Source organism: Camarhynchus parvulus, chromosome 12 (genome assembly GCF_901933205.1).
Source record: "Camarhynchus parvulus chromosome 12, STF_HiC, whole genome shotgun sequence".
Lineage (NCBI taxonomy): Eukaryota > Metazoa > Chordata > Aves > Passeriformes > Thraupidae > Camarhynchus > Camarhynchus parvulus.
In genome coordinates this window covers 2764501-2783110 of record NC_044582.1, presented here as the reverse complement: position 1 = coordinate 2783110, position 18610 = coordinate 2764501, and the positions used below count along the sequence as shown (strand labels likewise).

Genomic DNA, 18610 nt, shown 5'->3' with positions numbered 1-18610 from the left:
GGATGCACTTGTACCCACCCCTGAAGGAAGTGATATGGATAAAATAAAAATGCAGAAGTGTTAAAGCTTTGTGGGAAATGCTGGGAATGCTGCTCATTCTCGGAATTCCCAGTGAGGTGCCCGTGGTAGGGAACTGGCAAACTGCTGTAATCTGTGTTTTTATAGCTCCTTTCCTGTGAGAGGCTGTTTAGCTGAGCTGCAGGTCAGCCCTTGGCAGCCCTTGCCCGTGGATGTGCCCTCTCCACTGCAGGATGCACCCTCTGCTGCCCAGCACAATGGGATGGGAGCACACCCAGAGCCTTTTTTCTTCCTGGGCTTGGCTCAGAGCAAACACACAGCAGTCTCTGGTGCTTCAGGGAGATTTCCTCTTGAATGGAGTTATTTTCCTGTGTGCATCACCTGAGAGTGAAGGAGCAGAAAGAAGCACAAAAAGGAAAATTCCTGTTGTTTTTTTTAACACCTGGAAAAGCAGCAGCAGAACCCCAAGTCCCTGCTGGCACAGTGGATGGCTGTGTGAGCTGAAACCTCTCTCTCTGCATTTCTGAGAAGGTTCACAGCCTCACTGCACACTCTGGGCTTAATTTAAGGCTGATTCATCTTTCTTACATGGAGCCTTGCAGCTCTGCAAGCTTCTGAGATGTGGCCAAGTTCAGCACCTCAGCTCACGCTGAACTGTGGTGTTAAAGTCAGTGCAGTCCTTTTGACAAGAAAAATGCTGCAGGAATTTTCCTTCCTGTGCACACAGCAGCATTCCTTTGTTGCAGTGTCATAAATGCATTTACAGTGAACTGTAGCTAACCTAAATTTTCAATACATAACCTGGTTTTTCCTTGGGGGGGGACATGAGTGACGTATTGCTCAGCAAATCTTTGAAGCTTCTGAAGAAATGTACTTTGATCAGCATCATTCAGGGGAGGGTAACTTCTTTCCCCCTCATTAATTCTCTCTTAAATGTGGATTTTAGTGAAAAACCTTGAGAAATGCTTTTGGCTTTTTTTTTTTTTATTTTGCCTTCAGTGGGTCATTTATATTCTGCACAGACTAGAATAGTGCTGTGGGGGGAGCACTCAAATAGGGAGAAGATATTTGTCATCTGTCACACTCTGAAATTAAACTTTTGATATCGAGTTATTGCCTTAGAAATAACTTCAAAAAATTTACATGCAGAGAAAAGTACATGGTGGGGGAAGCTGTTGAACCAGTTATTGCATAACACTGTGTTAAATCCTCTGTCACCGAGCAGCCTTTAAAAATATTTCTTCATGAATAAATTAAAAAAATACATTCATACAATACACATTTCTATGACCACTTACGTGGATTTTTTTTTTAAACAAAATCACAGAGAGGAGGCTGAGATTTCCAGAGCTGCTACAGAGATTTCTAATTAGAAATTGATATTAAGTTTTGTTCGGTGCTTTGAAAATTCTTGCAGTGCATTTGCATATATTAGGGAGAGAATGGGGCCATGTTCATTAGAAAGTTGAGGAATTAAAGCTCAGCAGTACCAGCAGCAAGTGGTGGGAGAAATATTTGCTATTTCATAATGGCTACAGTGGAAAGAGTATTTGGACTCTGGTGTGATTCTTCTGCTCTTTGGGAAGATGTTGAAGGGTTATAAATGAGTTGGAACAGCTTCTCCACAGGGTTGGGATAATGGAACAGTTCCTGGCTGCTGAGTTTAAGGCCACTGAGGGAGAATGATGGACTCCTCCTTCCCAGAGCCAGTTTCATTCCAAAACGCTGCCTAAAAGCAGATACCTGTTGGTGCCTCTGTGCACTAAACCTGTCATTTACTGGGGCGAGGGAGCAACTCGTATTTTGGGCTAAATCAAGTTCTTTGCTTTGTGGGTTTGCTCATCCCCCAGGAGGAGCCTCTGCCTTGGAGGCACTGCTGTTCCTAAAGCAGGGCACACAAATCCCATTTCCTGGGGCTCTGCAGGGACAGCAGTGAGGGATCAGTGCTGGGAATGCTGGAAAAGCAGCATTGTGTTAGCCCTTGACTCCTCCTTTCAGATCTAGGAAAAGATGTGGTTTTTCCTAATAACCCCCCCTGTTTTTCAAACATGATTTATGTTTTCTCAGATTTTATAAGATGATTTGGATTTGAATCAGTTTCTATGGGGTGTTTATTGCATAGCCTTAAACTGTCCAAAAGTGTTATTGGATCCCTGAGCTGATCTCTGGGAGAAAACATTCACATATATTGAATACAGCTGTAAAGCTCTGTAACATCACAGAGTTATTATCTGAGGATTCTTCTGGCCCAGATAATCTCCTAGAATCAGAAAGCCAAATTATTAAAGGAATTGGCAATAACTGCAGTTTATGAAGAGCTGGTAAATACAAACCGTGAAGGAGTTTGCGGATAAGCTGGGTCATAATTGTATCACGGTCTTTGATCGTCAAGTTCTGCTACAAATCCAGCCCCATTTGTTAGAAAGAAAGGGAATATTTAGAAAATGTATGTCTAATATGACTGAGGGAAAGCTATTACTGTGCCTTTTGAGCTACTGCATTTTCTTACAACCAAAACAATTCCAGAAGAACAGGAGTCCCATCTCCTGGGATATGAGCAGTGTGCAGGCAAATGAAGGCTGGACATCACCCAGAGTCCTTTGAAATACATAGCTTTGATTCCAGCACTTAAAATCTTAAGTTCCTGTTTCATTATTTATTTTGAAGCTGAATACCTCTAGGGAACAAAATGTTTATTGTCTGATAGACCCTTACATGTTGTTTTGTTTTTTTTCGCTGTTATAAATCTATAATAGATGGCCTTAGGATGAAATAGATGCACCAGCACATCTTAAGCCATTAACCACACCAAAGACAGGGCAGATCAACCTCTAAATCACGCTGTACCTAAAGAAATTTGAGCCAAATTTGTCTGGATCTATTGTATGATTTTGGTAGAGTTGCTCATCCATGCATTTTACATTAAATTAACATACAGAATAGTCATTGTATGAAATACTTGGGGACTGAAGTCACTGAAGTTTCTTAGGTGATGAATACCTTTTTTTATCATTCAAACTCTGCACCTCTAAAATAAAGACAAGGTAAAGAAATACAAAAAGTGAGGAAATCCCACCCAACAGAAAACCCCAAACCAAAACCCAATCTCAAATCTTTTTTGCCCCTTTCCTTCATCAGAGTAACACTTTCATTGACCAAAGCTCCCCAGAGAAAGTCCCCAGCACATTGTGATGTGTCAGTCAGGACTGCTGTGTGACACAGGCACTGCTGGGACATTGCACAGAACACTTTTATCCGCAGCTCTGCTGGTCCCTCGTTCCCACCAGCCCAGGCCATTGGTGGAGGGAGGGCATCAGTCACCTCAGAACACATGGGATGGCTTTAAATAACCACCCAGAACTTCCAGCACCAAGCAGAAAAGCTGTGTTGTCTGTTTGGTGCCTACAACCCTCTTCTAGCTCCAGGAGTGACTCAAGGTGCCTGGGATGTCACTTTTACTTTAATGTCACTAGGTTTGATAAAAGGTTTGCATGTTCCAAAATCTGAGTGCTGTGGGGCAGTGTTTTCAGCTCCTATTTCCAGTGAGGACTTGACTGAGAGTCAGAAGAAGCCTTCAGAAGAAGATCTTTGACTCATTTGGTAGAGCAAGGGAAGCCATCCCTTGCTGATTTTCAGCTCTCCACCCGATGAGAGCTGACAGTGGATGTGGCACAGCCCCTGAGAGGCTTTGCTGCCTTTCTGTCTGACAAAAAGAGCTGCCACGGTGGCTGTCAGGTTTGTTTTGTAGTGCTGTAATTACAGATTCTGAAATCCTGGGGAACTATAGGGAGAGTGAGATGCATTTCACACTGGGAGCTAAACTTGGAGTAATGCTGCCCTTATGAAAGGTGGGAGCAGTAGGAGGTGTGGCAGAGGTGTGTGCCACTATTGCAGGGGGGTTTAGGGGAAGACAAAGCCCTCAAAATGACCATTTAATTTAAAAGCAGTGATTTCTCCTCCTCCCATGCATCATTTGTTATGCATTTTCCAAGTATCACTGTGGTTTCTCTCCTGTTGTCCTGTCTCCGGCTTTCAACCCTTGTGACTTCATTTCTCCACCCGCCTGAATTGCAGCTGGGCAGTTCATGATGGGCTTTTTGCTAATGTCGCACTCATTCCATCTTCAAACATGAGTGAACTTTGTCCTGGGAAGCCAGGGCCAAGTGGAGCAGGGCTTTGAGGTCTCTTGCACTGCACAGGATGGAAGCATGGCCAGCAGGACACTTTTCCTCCTGCAGATGTCCTAACACAGCTGACTTTTATTTATCCCTGCTTCACCCAAAGCTCTGCCACCTTTTATATTAACAAAAGTGCTATGCTGAGTTCAAAATCTCCATCTGTGCTCATTTTAATAAATTCAATTTGTTTTGTTTATCTTAAGAAATGGTGCTGTACAGCAGCAGCATTTGAAGACATTTAGAAAATGGAAAGAAATTCAGTGGTGATGCAGTCAACATGTTTCTGGAATTTGTTGTAAATTGAAAAACCCAGCAAAACTGACCAAGCTACAGTTTAAATTTTGGCTTTGTTCAGTGTCCTGCCAAATACATTATGCTCACTAAAATGTAACAAAATCATACAGAACTTGTGGTGATCATTCTCAATATTTACATAAATGTGTGTTGATGGATGACATATTTTTCAGCTGTACCCTCATTAATTTGTGCATCAGGATAAGAATTTCTCCTTCCAGCCTTTGCAAATCCCATCTTAGGTGTCTTTTGTGAGCAGAATAGTTTGGGTTGGAAGGGACCTTTAAGACCATCCAGTTGCAGCCCCCTTCCATGTGCAGGGACACCTTCTTTGTCCACTGGCTGAAAAGGTGCAAATCAAATAAAGGAAATAATGGAAAATCTTAACTATCCGACTGCAAGGGTGCACATACTGAGTAGTGGAAAATCCTGCAAGTGGAAAAGCTCTTTTTAGGTGTTGGAATAATTGCACGTTGCTCGAAACACGCCTAGAACAGTTTAAACAGTTATTAAAGAGTGTTGCCAGATTTTATCACTGCAGTCATGCATATAGATCAGTGATCCCTGAGCAGCACTGTGAAATGTGTGAATGAGGTGCACTTGCTAAAAATAACCCTACTGAGTGCTGCTCCTAATTGCCACAGAATCCTGGGGAAATGATCCCATTTCAGCAGCACAAAATTGACTTAAAATGTTTGACTGCAGCATTACATGTGGATTCTCAAGAGATGATAAAATATTTGCTAGACCTTGGTCATCGGCACTTAAAAAATGAAGCAAACAATCTCCATCAGATTCAACTTGGAGCTGTTGTAGTTCTGTTTTTGTCTCACTTTGGGTTCTGGTTGTGTGAAAACACCTGGCAGGGCTGTAGCTCTGGGCTGGAGAGGCTGGAAATGCTCTGCCTTACCTTGTAAGCCACTCCAGCAGCCCCAGATATAAAGAAATGTGTCTGTGAATTTGTTTTTAAAGTAAATAAAAAGTTCTCAGGATGTTTGGTAGCAGCTGAGCGTCCCAGAGCTGACTGACAGACAGAGAAATGATCCTTTTGTTTCCCTCCCCTTTTAGAAGTTTCTTTTAATACTTAATCAAGTTTCCCCCATGCCCTTGTACCCCAAAGAGAATCTATTTTTCTTTTCATAGGAAATGGGTTTGTTGATAAGGAGCCCACCATTGCCACCTATGTGACTCTTCCAGATTTCTGGATATTGGAGAAATGGGAACTCATCTATTTTATTATCATTTTGTTGCATATCTTTGTTGTAATTCCATCTTCACTTTGGGAAGGTGAAACCTTTCCCTCATCAAAACCAGTCTTAAAAATCACTAAGATCCTTTTCTTTCTAGCAAATTCTTTGATTATCCATTTCTTTATGGTTATTCATATTTTTAGGCAGCTGCAGCAAATGACTGATTTGCAGGCACACTGAATTTCTGCTCCAGTAAGGGTTTAAGCTATTTAGGGAAATGAATGAAGCACAAAGGTTTTTATTTAACTATAAATTTTGTATGACTTTAATTTTTTTTCATGAGTGACTGGCTTTCTTACATCAAACTCCTTCACAGGGAATTTTACAGCAATAGGCAGTACCTTTGACAACTATAATTTTCTAAAACTCGGGGAAAGCCAGATAAAAGAATAAATAAATATTGATCTGGCTGGGGTTTAAGTAATCCCTGATTAAAGTAAAAATGCATTTTAAAAGTAGCATTGATTACTCCTGGGCTCTGGTTTTGTTATCCTTCCCAGGCTGAAAATGTTGAATCTTTACAGAGTCAGAGAAATATATTGAGAATACCAATGAGACATTTATTTTAATTTATCACCGCAGTGTTCGAGTGCTTTTATGTTATCCTCTGAATTTATACACAAAATCAATCTCACAGAAGTGGGACAACTTTACTGCTGGGGCAAAGGGGAGCAGGAGGTTTAAGGACACACCTGTGCTGCTGGGCACAAGCAGTTTTTACAGCTTAGGCCTCCAAGGGTAGGAGTTGGAACTGGATTTAGCCAGGACAGAGCCAAGTGTTCCCATCCCTGCCTGCATGCAGTCCTGCTGGGAGTCCCCTCCTCACTCATTTAATCAACTTTGTACCATTTCCATCCCCTCTGGCAGAGATGTTCTGACTTGCTGTACTCCAAAGCCTTTGGGTATTTGGGTATTTCCCCCTGCTGGGTCTCCTTGTTTGCTGTTTGACTCCTGGAGTCACCTGCTGATTTTTGGGACTGGTATCCAGTAGAGGGATTGCATTGCCAGCTCCTGGACAAGATGGACTTGCTGTTTGCTCAGCTCCAGCATTGTGTGTGCAATTCAGAGCGAGAGAGCTCTGGTTTTTAGCTGTTTTCATGTATTCCCACAACGGGGAGTCTCTGGGACAAATGTGCTGAAGAGATGTTGGTAGCCCAGGTGGTGGAACAAGATGTTTGCCTTGGAACTCCTGCAAGCACTTCTGTCAGCTTAGGATGGCAGAGGGGTATTTTTATCACTTGTAGTGCTTACATGGCACTTCAATCAAGTGGGTTAGGCTTGGTTTGGGTTTTTTTTTGGCCAGATTTCAATTTAATTCATGATGTGCCACCTCCCTAAGTCAGCTTTGGCTCCCAGATAAGTCGTGTTGTCCTTTTAATTTCTGGCTGAGCAGTTGCACAGCAGAACCCAGAGACTCCGGGAATTCCTTTCTGGCTCTTAATAGCACGAGGTCCATTCTGTTTATGCATCCCTCTGATGCTCTGAAGCGCTTTGAGGGGTTGGGAGAGAAATTGCTGTTGAATCCCTGTGTCCTGGAGCTCTGAGAGGGCTGGCACTGCTGTGTTCCTGCATCAATCTGCTGGTTTGGGAGGGAGACATTCCCCAGGCAGCGTGAGGGGCTCTGCTGAACTGATTGCTTGGCAAGTTGTGTCTTGACAAATGTGCTGCACACAGGATTCTGTCTCTGCTGACGTGAAATCACCCCCAGAAGGGATTGAAATAGATTCTTTGTTGAAAATTTCGTCCTGGCATTAGATTTGTGACACCTGCGAGTTTGTCCTGATGTAATTCTTGGAAGGGATGTTTGTTTTCATCTCCAGCAGGAAGGGAGGAAAACTTTCATGTGCCCTCATTCATGCTTGTATTTTATTTAGTAAACATTTTCCCCTCAAGATATTTGATTCTGAGAAGAATTGAGGTTATCAGTTTTGCCGAATACTTGTAGACCTGAATGCTACTATAAAAGAATTATAAGTGGCAGCAAGCATGATAGCTTTTGTGTGCATTGTTAGTTGGATTTTCCTGGAATTAGGCAATATTAAACGCTTAAGTTCTATTGGAAGGCGTGTAATATTTTATTTTTTGAAGGTGTGTTAGACTTCATTTTTTAAGAGTCACTTTTAAATTTTCTGTTATGGAGTAACACAAAAGAGATGAGCTTAATTTTATTAATTGTGCAATAAACGCATTTGGATTTAAATGAAACCAGCTGCTTTTCAATGATTGAACTGCCTTTCTCTTTGATTTCACATTCATTATAATGACTATTATTTAAATTTCCAAAACATAAACTGTTTTTTTTTTCTTTGTTTTTATCAGGTCTTGCGTGCTGTGACACAAAGATCTCCTCGCCTGGAGCGCTATGTTCATGGTGAGCCTGATCTCCTCCTGTTGTCCATGTTGTCATTCTAGGGATTATTATATCAAAGGGGGATCATGTTATTTTAGCAACCAATCATTTGAAATCACCATAAACACATGGAAATGAGTTTAGTCTTTGGTTTTTTGCTGAATTAATGACAAATCTCCAGTTTTCTACAACATCCGGTGCAAAACGAGTTTTAAGAACCTGTGAAGGGTCTGATAATGGCATCAAAGTTCCAGTGGTCATGGTCAAAATTGCAGAGTAGGCAGGATGGGGCCAGTTTTGTAGTTTCAAGTAATCGGTGACATCAGAATTCCTGATAGGAATCAGAATTCCTGCAGATCTCCTCTCCATGAGGAGATCTGCAAACAGCGACACAACAGGCCCAGCCTGGGTCCAGTGAATCCCATTTTGTCCTGGTTCCAAACCCTCAGGCTCTTTAGCTATGCTAAGGAATTCTCTGTGGCTGCCAACTTTTTGGCACTTCTTAAAATAACTCAGTTAAATATATTTCATAAACTCATTTTGTAGAGGCAAAAGAAGCCCCTGTGCTGCTCCTCAGCAGCACATGTTCCTTCTCGTTCCCTTCTCCTCCAAATATTAGCAAATTGCCCCTTTTATAATGATATGAAAAGAAACCAGCTTTTGGGATTAGGCCTCACATTTATCAAATGGTTTCCTACTGTGCTCTGCTTTATTTTTTTTACCTTTTTTTGAGGGTTAAGTAGCAAACACCTTCTGTGTTTCTGGGTTTACTGATACATATTTTTAAATTGATTATTTTCCCTCATGCTTTTAACTGGAACTAGGTAATCCTTATGTGGCTCCAGTGTTCTTTTTTTTCCTTTTTTTTCTCAATTAATTTTTTTTTTTACCTCCTAAGTTCTCCCTTACATATGCCTCAGGATGTTTGAGCTGCTTGGTGACCTCCACCTCTGAGAGCAGAAGTTAATAAACAGCTTTCCCTTGCTGATGGGATTGGGAATGGCAGAGGCATGGCCAAGGCTTTAAGGGACATGGATTTTTAGGATTTTTAATCTTCTTCCCCAGTTCACCTCAGCTGAGTCCTCCATTGGGATCTGCCTCAGGAAGCTGTTGGGGTAATCAGTGGCCACGTTCAGCTGAGCTTCCTGGTGTTTCTGGGAGCCATCCATGTGCTGTGGCTGCCTGGAGGGCATGTTCCATCCTGGGACATCCATTGGGGTGTCAGGAACCATCCCCAGCTCCCAGGGGAATCCTTTTCCCTGGTGAGGGGCTCTGGGCAGCTTTGGGATCGTGGCAAGGACAAGCCCTTGCTCAGCTGCACATCACTAGTGTGGGAAATTTAGGGTTTTTGAATAGCTGACTAATGTGATTAAGTAGAAGTTGTTTATTGTTTACATTATACACATATTTATAGATTCTACAAAGTACTAAGTACACACTTTTTGATTACTGCTTTTGTCTTTTTTACTCATTTTCTGCCTGTATTTCTCAGAGTATATGATTGGTTACAGTCCAGGTGTCTCACAGTCCTCTGTTATCTAGTTCTTGTGGTCTTGGCATTCAGTTTCTCAGCCTCTTCTTCCTTAATTTAGTACAATTTATGTTCTAATAGCCTTGATGAATTCTTGAGGCTTTGATAACAAACTTAGAGGCAGGCTGGCTGGTGCACACTAACCCTTGCAAATACATTGCAACTCATCACATTTAATTACTCAGTGCTCTGCAAAGGGAGATGATGCAAGAACGAAAGCTTAACATCTGTCAGGGCTTTTAATGCCAACATTTTCCTTTTTTTTTTTCTTTTTGGTGTAGTTTTCTATACTTTTCTGACATTCTAGCAGCTTTTCTGTGTAATGCATGACTTTTTCCCCACATTGTGCTGTCCATGGTGATATTTGGAAGAGTTCTGCGGGTGCTTGCTGGAGCTTTGGAAAGGCTGTGAGGATCTAGCACTGACTCTGAATTTAACTAATTTGGGAGCCCCAGAGAGACACTTAATGGCTCCATCAATAACTTCCTCATATTTAAAATATTGGACCAGTATTTTGAGGTAGGTTAGGAGTATCCTTCGTTTTGGGATCCATCTAGCAGGGATCCCCTGCAAACTCTGCAGATGTTCTCTGAAGCACAACTTCCTCATTTTCCTTGCCACAGTTACTGCAGAAGGCCCCAAGCTTGGCATTGCCTGGCTAAAATATTTTTTACAACAAATACAATAAACTATTGGCATCTCAAGGGCTTACAGTTAAATTTTACTAATGTAAATTGCTTTTGAGTCAGGCAAGTCTGACAGTGTTATTGTTTGCCTTTTAAAAATACATTTTATCAAGGCTAGCACAAACCCCCAGATGAATTGAACTATAACTTTTTCTGATTTTGATGGAAAAAAACATTTTATGATGTTCAATCTTTCTGTAATGATGTTGAACAGGAGAAAATTATGATTAAAACAGGGTATTAAAAATTCTGCCCACAAAATAATTTGTGAAAAGGAATTGCAAATCCAGTGGCAAGAAATCTTTATAGCCAGATAAAACTGCTTGGGGCTTCCTTTTGTTTCTAATTTATATTCACAATAATGAATGAGGATAAAGTAGCAATCAGAGACATCAATTAAAACTATCAATACAGTTGGTTTTAAATCAGTTGCCAGTCCATACTTTTGAAAATACTGCAGCCCAAGTTTTGTGCTTGGATTCTATTGGAAGGGTATGAAGAACTGGTGCAAACAGAAATGGCTTTTCAGGGAATCAAGGATAGAGCCACACATCTACACCATAAACACACAGTTAATCTTTTATTATCTGACATATATTCACTCTAGGTGATGCTGAACTTTTTGAAATCATTTTATCTGGTTGCAGTTGGCCCTTTCCTTGTGCAGTCCCTGGTTTCTTTGGGGATCCCATGGCACCCTGAATTGGTTGTCATTCCCCTCCTGGTGTGTGGCTGATCTGATCGTTGTGGGGACTGTGATGACTTTGACTTGTTTGTCATCTTTTCTCTGCTGTAAATTGTTACTAAATTTTTCTTGTAAAATGCAGTTTATGTTGCTGAATACGGAGGGAATAAAGCATTGCTGAGGCAGAGTGGTTCCTCTACTGCATATTCCCCTTGCTGTGCCCTTTCCTTGGCTTCTTGTGGCAGGATGGGGCTCACAACTGACCTTTAAAGAAATACTGAGTATAAATAAGAGTTGTTGAACTTCTGCAGAGATGGGCTTTGGATTGCAGGTGTTCATAATTAGATTAATTTACAGAGTAGATCAAGCCAATGAAGGAGGCATGGAAAACTGATGGAGGGCTTATCAAATTAGCTAAGTAGAGCAATTAATCAGACAGGCCTTAACTGTTTGGTTTCTATTTTTTGGTTATCAGCTGGAGCAGTTTGCTTTCAGCTTGCATTAAAGAAGACACTGAGTGCAAGGCTGTGCTTGGGGAGACCCTTCCCTCCCTGTGTCCTTGTCACCCCTGTGTCAGTAAGGTGGCACCACTCAGGGATCCACTGGCATTCCCAAGGCACAGAGCAGCCTCCTGTCAACAAAATAATTTTTAAAAAAGTGTTCAGCATTCTCTCTGAAAACACCAACAGAAAAGCACCAACACTGGGCATGAGATTTTATCTAAACAGTAACTTGGGAAAGGGGTCAATCAATCCTCAGGAACTTCTGGCTGCAGTATGGTAACAATTATGTTAAAGATATGTAAAAGCACCTTAGAATGATGATTCTAACAAGTTGTTTTTATTCTAATTGAGTTCCTCCAGTTTGGGGAGCATTATGCATATTGACACAATTTTTTTTTGTTTTTCTGACTCCATTTGTAAAATATTTGGTATTTTTATATGGACTTTTCCTGCCTTTCACTGCAGGAATATAAAGAGGGTTCCATAAGATTATCCCAAGAGTACTTTTCCTTATTCATTTCACAATGAACCTCTCTGGTAGCTGCCAGATTTGGCCCTGAGAAATTTCCCTGAGGCCCCAGAAGGTTGGCATGGAATAGGGGGCAGAGATCTCTCTCCAGACATGACCCTCCCACTTCCCTTCTCCTTCTATTCAAGAGGTCAAATAATTTCTTTTCCCACATCCACAATGAGTCCTAAAGCACGTCAGGAAATGGGGAAGGATGGAAATTAGCACTTCTTCTTCCAAAGCTGAAGAAAGATGATCTGATGAGAACAAGACCTTCCTTCAGATCTCCCTGAATGCTGAACTGCCTCTTGTGTAGAGGTAAAATATAGGTTTAAGATTATTCCTTGTGCCTTCCTTTAAAAAATACCCAATGAACATTCTGGCACATCAGCTTTGGGCATTTATATTTAGGAATCTTATCACAACTTAAAATGCTGCTGTAAAACTGGTTTCTCCTCTCTGTAAGTCCTCAGCCATTTTATCTTAAATATCCAGAAATGAAAATCTTAACCAGGGTTATCAACTTGGGTCAAGCTTTGAAATCCCTTTTAAACATTTTGAGTGATATTTTTCATGCCCTTAACACTGAATACTTCAAACCCCAGAATGTCTTGTGCTTAAGAGTTCTTTTGAAAACTGCAGAATGCTTGAACAGCTGAAGATTAAGAGGAAGTTTTTTGGTGACTATTTCAGGATTTTTTTATAGATTGATCATCATGTTTGCCTTAGGAAGATAAAGGATAGATCTAAAGGCTGATGCCTGAGATGTGTAAGCTGCATTTTCTTTTATATCTCTGGAAATGTAGTCTCTGATTTTTCTGATGAATTTCTGTCTCTTGCCTTGATTTTTGAATCACTGAAAATAAGATACAGCTTCTGTTTTAACCAATATGGGAAACTGCTAAAAAGCCTGTAAATAGGAGTAATTAACACCCACCTCCAACAGTTCCTTTTTCTGCTAATTTAAATACAGGATTTCTAGGTCTAAAAGCATGTGAAGATAGTTCAGACAACATATATGTGCTTGCAACGTGCTTGAATCCCATCAGTTCTTCCTTGGGAAGGCTGCAGGGCTGTGCTAAACATGATCTAAATTACTCTGGTAGTGATATAAAGCCAGGAACAATCTCATGTGTTTATTTGGAGCCCGTGAAGCAGCCCAGATACCTGGATGTGACTGATCAATGGATCAATAGAGAGGGAGGAAGGATGGATGGGTTGTAAAGCTAAGCATTGCTCCTGAAGAGCTCCTTCTTGTTCAAAACCCTGAAGTGCAATCTCAAGGAGGGTATTTTGCTTTGTGGAGGCTTGAATTAGTTGATTCTTTTATCAGTCTGTCAAACATTATCTGACTGTTTCTCTCCTAAAATACAGTCTGTATGGGAAAATGTTTCTTGTGGTGTTGGTATCAAGGCTTAAACCCACTAATAAGACATGATCTTAGTTAATAACCCATAAATACTGGTGTGCTGAAAGCTCTGTTTGTGCATTCACAGTCTGGGGGAGCTCAGTTCACTGCCCCACTCTGTGAAAAAGCAGCAGCAGCATTTCCCACTGTGAGCGCGGAGCAGCTCCCACAGCTCTGGGGCTGCACACATCAGGAGCCCTGAGAGCACAGCCAAACACCTGGTGGCAAATGTCTCTGAGAAGTGAACACACGAGCTCAGACAGGTCTGTTATGTGTTTGTGATGGTTCCACTCCTGGTGGCATCAGCACTTCCAGCTCTGATCCACGGGAGCACCAAGCCCTGAGCTCTGCTGGGTGAGATCAGAGCTAAGCTGCTCCCAGCAGGTTTTTGGGAGGAGCAGAGCTCTCTGATGGAGCTGGGCTGTGCTGGTGCAGGCCTGGCCACAGGGGCTGGTGCCTCTTGCAGGTCAGAGAGGCTCTGTCAGCTCAGAAAGCTCCAATTATCTCCTCCTCAGAATTCCTCCCTGTGGGGGAATCAGAGGGGTCTCCTGCCTGTGATCCAACACAAGGCTGCTTTGGACAACAGGCAGCTCTCAGCATGGCTGAGTGCTCTGGAACTATTGGATTTCTCCAGTTCTTCCCCCTGGACATCTGAGGCAGCTCCCTGACTGCTATTCCACAGGGTACTGTAGCTTTCTCTTTGATGCAGAAGGAGCCTGGTCATGAATTTGAAACTACTTCTGCCCTTTGAATTTTTTTTCCCCAATGATGTAATAAAATATCAGCTTGAAGAAAAGACTTGAGAGCCATAGGAATAGGGAGAGAAATCACTTTGTGCAATAATAATTACATTTATGATGTTCTTTTCATTTCATTGACTCTCTGTCTATGTTCCACTGGTGGCAATGTTCTTCTACCATTCCAAGCAGTAAAGCTGGAATAGGGGTGGTACATTAATGGCAGCCAGGAGTTATAATCCTTCTGTCTCATTTCCCACAGCACATAAGCCATTATTTGCAATTTTGTTTAATGCTCATAATGTAAGTTTGGTATAACTGTTTGTAATCCCATGGTCTTGTACTTCTAAACTTGTTTTCACAATATTTGTGTATCATACAAAGGATGTATTTTGCTCAGGATGCTTAATCAAGGTCATTGTTGTTTTTGGTTTGGTAGCTGGGTTTTTTTCCTTCTCCATTATTTTTCTTTGAGAACCTTGATGTGCTGTAGTCAGTAAAAAGAAATTGGAATAAAATCCCCTCTTTTAATGGTCTGAGTGAGGTTCATGATATGAATATATCTATTTTAAGTTTTTTTCAAACTTACTGTTTTCTATCAAGTAAGAATGCTTTTATATTTGCCTAAACACTGCATCAATATTTCCAGGAAAATAATTCTTTTCCTCAAATTTCCTATTTAATAAAATACAGCCTCTTTGAACTCCACAGACCTCACCATCTGTTACTCAATTTTCACTCCATAAAATTTTGCTGACATCTGTTTAATCAAATATACTTTTATAGTCATGGAGAAATTTAGTTCAAACTTGATCTTATCCTGTTTCTATATGCCAAACAGAAAATATGAAAATAATGAACAGGAACTTATGGGAGAGGAGAGGGAAGCATTAAAGTGGAGTCTGTAACTACTTAGGGCACCTTTCAGACCTGGAAGTGACATTCCCGATGGTCCTGAGGGTCTCCTCAGGCTGTGGAGCTCAGTGTTCCCTCAGCTCCTGCTTTCTCCAGCTTTTCCTCAGCTCCTGCTCTCTCCAACATTCCGTCAGCTCCTGCTTTCTCCAGCCTTCCCTCATCTCCTTCTTTCTCCAAAATTCCCTCATCTCCTTCTTTCTCCAACATTCCCTCAGCTCCTGCTTTCTCCAGCCTTCCCTCATCTCCTTCTTTCTCCAAAATTCCCTCATCTCCTTCTTTCTCCAAAATTCCCTCAGCTCCTGCTTTCTCCAGCCTTCCCTCATCTCCTTCTTTCTCCAACATTCCCTCAGCTTCTGCTTTCTCCAATGTTCCCTCAGCTCCTGCTTTCTCCAGCTTTCCCTCAGCCCCTGTTTTCTTCAGCTTTCCCTCATCTCCTGCTCTCTCCAACATTCCCTCATCTCCTGCTCTCTCCAGGGTTCCCTCAGCTCCTGCTTTCTCCAGGGTTCCTTCAGCTCCTGTGTTCTCCAATGTTTCCTCAGCTCCTGCTCTCTCCAACATTCCCTCAGCTCCTGCTCTCTCCAACATTCCCTCAGCTCCTGCTCTCTCCAACATTGCCTCAGCTCCTGCTTTCTCCAGCTTTCCCTCAGTCCCTGCTTTCTCCAATGTTCCCTCAGCTTCTGCTCTCTCCAGCTTGGCCAAACCTGGCTGTTCCCCATGGCAGAGTTCCAGAGCAGCTGTTGGGCTTGGGTTTGGAAAGCCAGGCCTAAGCTGACCAGGTTTTACCAGCCTGCCTTCATTCTGTGCCCATCCTTGTGCTTCTGTCCTTTTCCCTCCATGCCAGGGAGGTCACTTACTGCCCCAGGAGCTGTTGGGGCTCCTCTCCCGAGCAGGCAGGACACCCTGTAGGAGCTAAGGCAGTCACACGGGGAGGGGAGGCAGATGCTCCTCTTGGATCCATCCCCATGGCTTCTCCAGGGGTTGTGCTCTCTGGATTCATTGTTTTCCCATCAAATATTGCTGTGCTGGGGTTTGTGGGTGCTGCCACCACCTCTGGAAGTGATGTTGTGGTTGTTGCTAGTGAGCCCTTCCTTTCAGGTTGGTTTTCCAAAGGAAATGAGGCATCTGCAGTTCCTGGCTGTCGATCTGTGGATTTGGTTTTCTGTCACGTTTGATTAGGAGATTTCCATCAGGACTCTGCTTTGACAGACCCTTCCCATCTCCCATATGGCAGTCAAAATGAACATCTGTTTAAAACAATAATTTGTAACATTTGATAACCAAATTGCAGTCTTTGTTCTTGTTGGGTATCACCACTTTTTGCCAATTCTCTTGGTTTGTTAAGGTACGATATGTTGTACCCTGTATTCTGGATTTTGGAGAAGTTGCTGTTGTGGCTTTTCTCTTGTTTATTTTCTCTGTTGCTATTGGGGTTGGTGTTTAGACAACTTCCAGAATGATTGAGCTGTTTACTGCAGATTCATATTGTTTTGCTTGGAAACCAAATTGATATTTACAACTGAGTAATAAATTTAGAATATTGGTTTTTAATTGAATCTGCAGCAGAATATGCTGATTAACTTGAATTTAATGACGAAGAGCAATGCTCTTTGAATTTTTCATGGAAATCCCATTATCTGCACATGTAGTATTTATTAAATTGAAATTATCTCATATTTTAAAATAGTATTTTGTTCCCTTTCACAAAGAAGAAAGTCAAATTGTTGTTGTTGATTTTACTGATTAGGTGGACAAAATCAATTGAGATGAAACATGAGTATAATTTTGTAATACTTAGAGCCCTTCCCTAATTCATTATCCTCCAAGACACTATCTATCTACCTTGAAGTTTTCTTTATTCAGGGTCATTTATTAAGGTATGCTTGAAAGAAAAACATCTGGAAGCATTCTTTGGTTTGTTTAAAACCTTCAGTTTATTTGGAAGGAAGACTTCTTAGCTGGTCTTTCCAAAGCCTTGAGAGCAAAGCGAAAGCAAAGCCTAGATGCCAATGTTTATTTCTTTGTGGTTTTCTGATGGCAGATTACAAGGGGGGAGTTTGTTTTCTGGCCATTTTGCAGATTGTTTATGGTAATGAACATGCTGTATAAGTTTAAACTCAAATTATAAGCAGAAGAGGTTTTGGCTGGATGTTAAAATTTAAACACGCTCTTTGTTTTGTGGCTGATAAAATTAGATTGCCCTCGTATTTGCTTATAATGAGATCAGCAGGCTAAAGAAAAGCAGCCTCTCTCTCAGCATGATCTATGCATGCTGCTCCTTCAGAAAGTATCAGCAGAGGGAACTGGATTGATTTTGGGTGCTGGTGTTGCTGTGAGGGTTTGGGAGGAAATGCAGACCCTGCAGTGCAGCACTGCTTTTCAGCCTCGGATGAGTGTCTGAGTGTGGGATCACCTGGCAGCCCCACCCAGGCAGTGCTTTACGTCAGGAACACAATTTTTAAAAATTTTTTTCCCCTCAACTCTATCTTTTGCTGATATTTAGAACCAAACAAATTAAACTGAGCCACGACAGGAAAATCTGCTGGGCATCAGGTACAAACTCAGGCTTCCCACTGACAAAGAACCAGAGGAGTAGCATTTCCTGGGGTCTCACTCCTGTCCCCAGCACAGGCACTTGGGAGGGTCCTGAAATGTCACCCCAGTGACAGAATTTGTGGCTGTAAGAGTGATTCCTGAGGTGCAGCTGATCACTCTCCCCCTGAGCAGATTCCTGCTGCTGCTGGAGTCACCGAGGCAGAGCTGGGATGTGCTGCATTGCAGGTGCAGGAATTCAGGTCTGCTCTGCTCTGAGCCCAGCTCACCCCAATTCTCCCCTTGTTCTGCCCTACTCCACTTGCTCCACCCTCATTCCAGTTCTTCCATTCTGCTTAAGATCACAAAGAAATATTGGAGTTAGATGTACCATGCTGATAACCTTATACCTGGGGCAAGAGAAAATGGAGTAAGAGTCACAGGGAAAAGATTTGGGGATGGTTTTTTTTTTCCTTTTGGTTCTTTTTTTTTTTTTTTTTCTGTTTGACAATAAGAGAAGCTGTCCTGTAGAAGCTTTTAGAGAATCAAGCAGTGCAGCAATCCATAGGTAGGAGAAGTCCAAGCAGGACAAGGAACCTCTGGCACCATCCCTTGTCTGGGTGACATGCAGTGGGACCAGAGGTTAATCAGTGTTCCATGGTGAAACTCTTCAAGGTTATTTTAAGACAAGGCTGCTGGTACAGTGGAGTTTTTAATGTGGTTTGAGGTGGTGATACGTGGAATGTCACCAATTCTTGCATTTCCAAAATGCCAGCTGAGCAGCATAAGCAGATAAGGGAAAGCAGGATATTTCAATAATAAACGCTTAGATTTATTTTAGGATAGTTTGAGGGAGATGGCAAACAAGCAGAAGGAACACCATGATCCAGCAGCAATCCTGAGTGTAAAAACTTCTAGCTCAGAAAGATAAATTCCCATTTCCTTAAGAATACAGGCTATCACAATGATAGGATAAGATATATGATGAATTAAAGCCTAATTAGAAATTAGAAATAAA

General features: G+C 41.8%; 1 protein-coding gene across 1 annotated transcript in view; it reads left to right on the top strand.

Annotated features, from left to right (window-relative positions):
• ATP2B2 (ATPase plasma membrane Ca2+ transporting 2) overlaps positions 1-18610 on the top strand; it is a 386601-nt gene that overhangs the window by 72715 nt on the left and 295276 nt on the right. Inside the window, 1 exon segment of the mRNA XM_030956513.1 lies at positions 8060-8111. The gene's annotated coding sequence lies outside the window, so the exon portion shown is untranslated.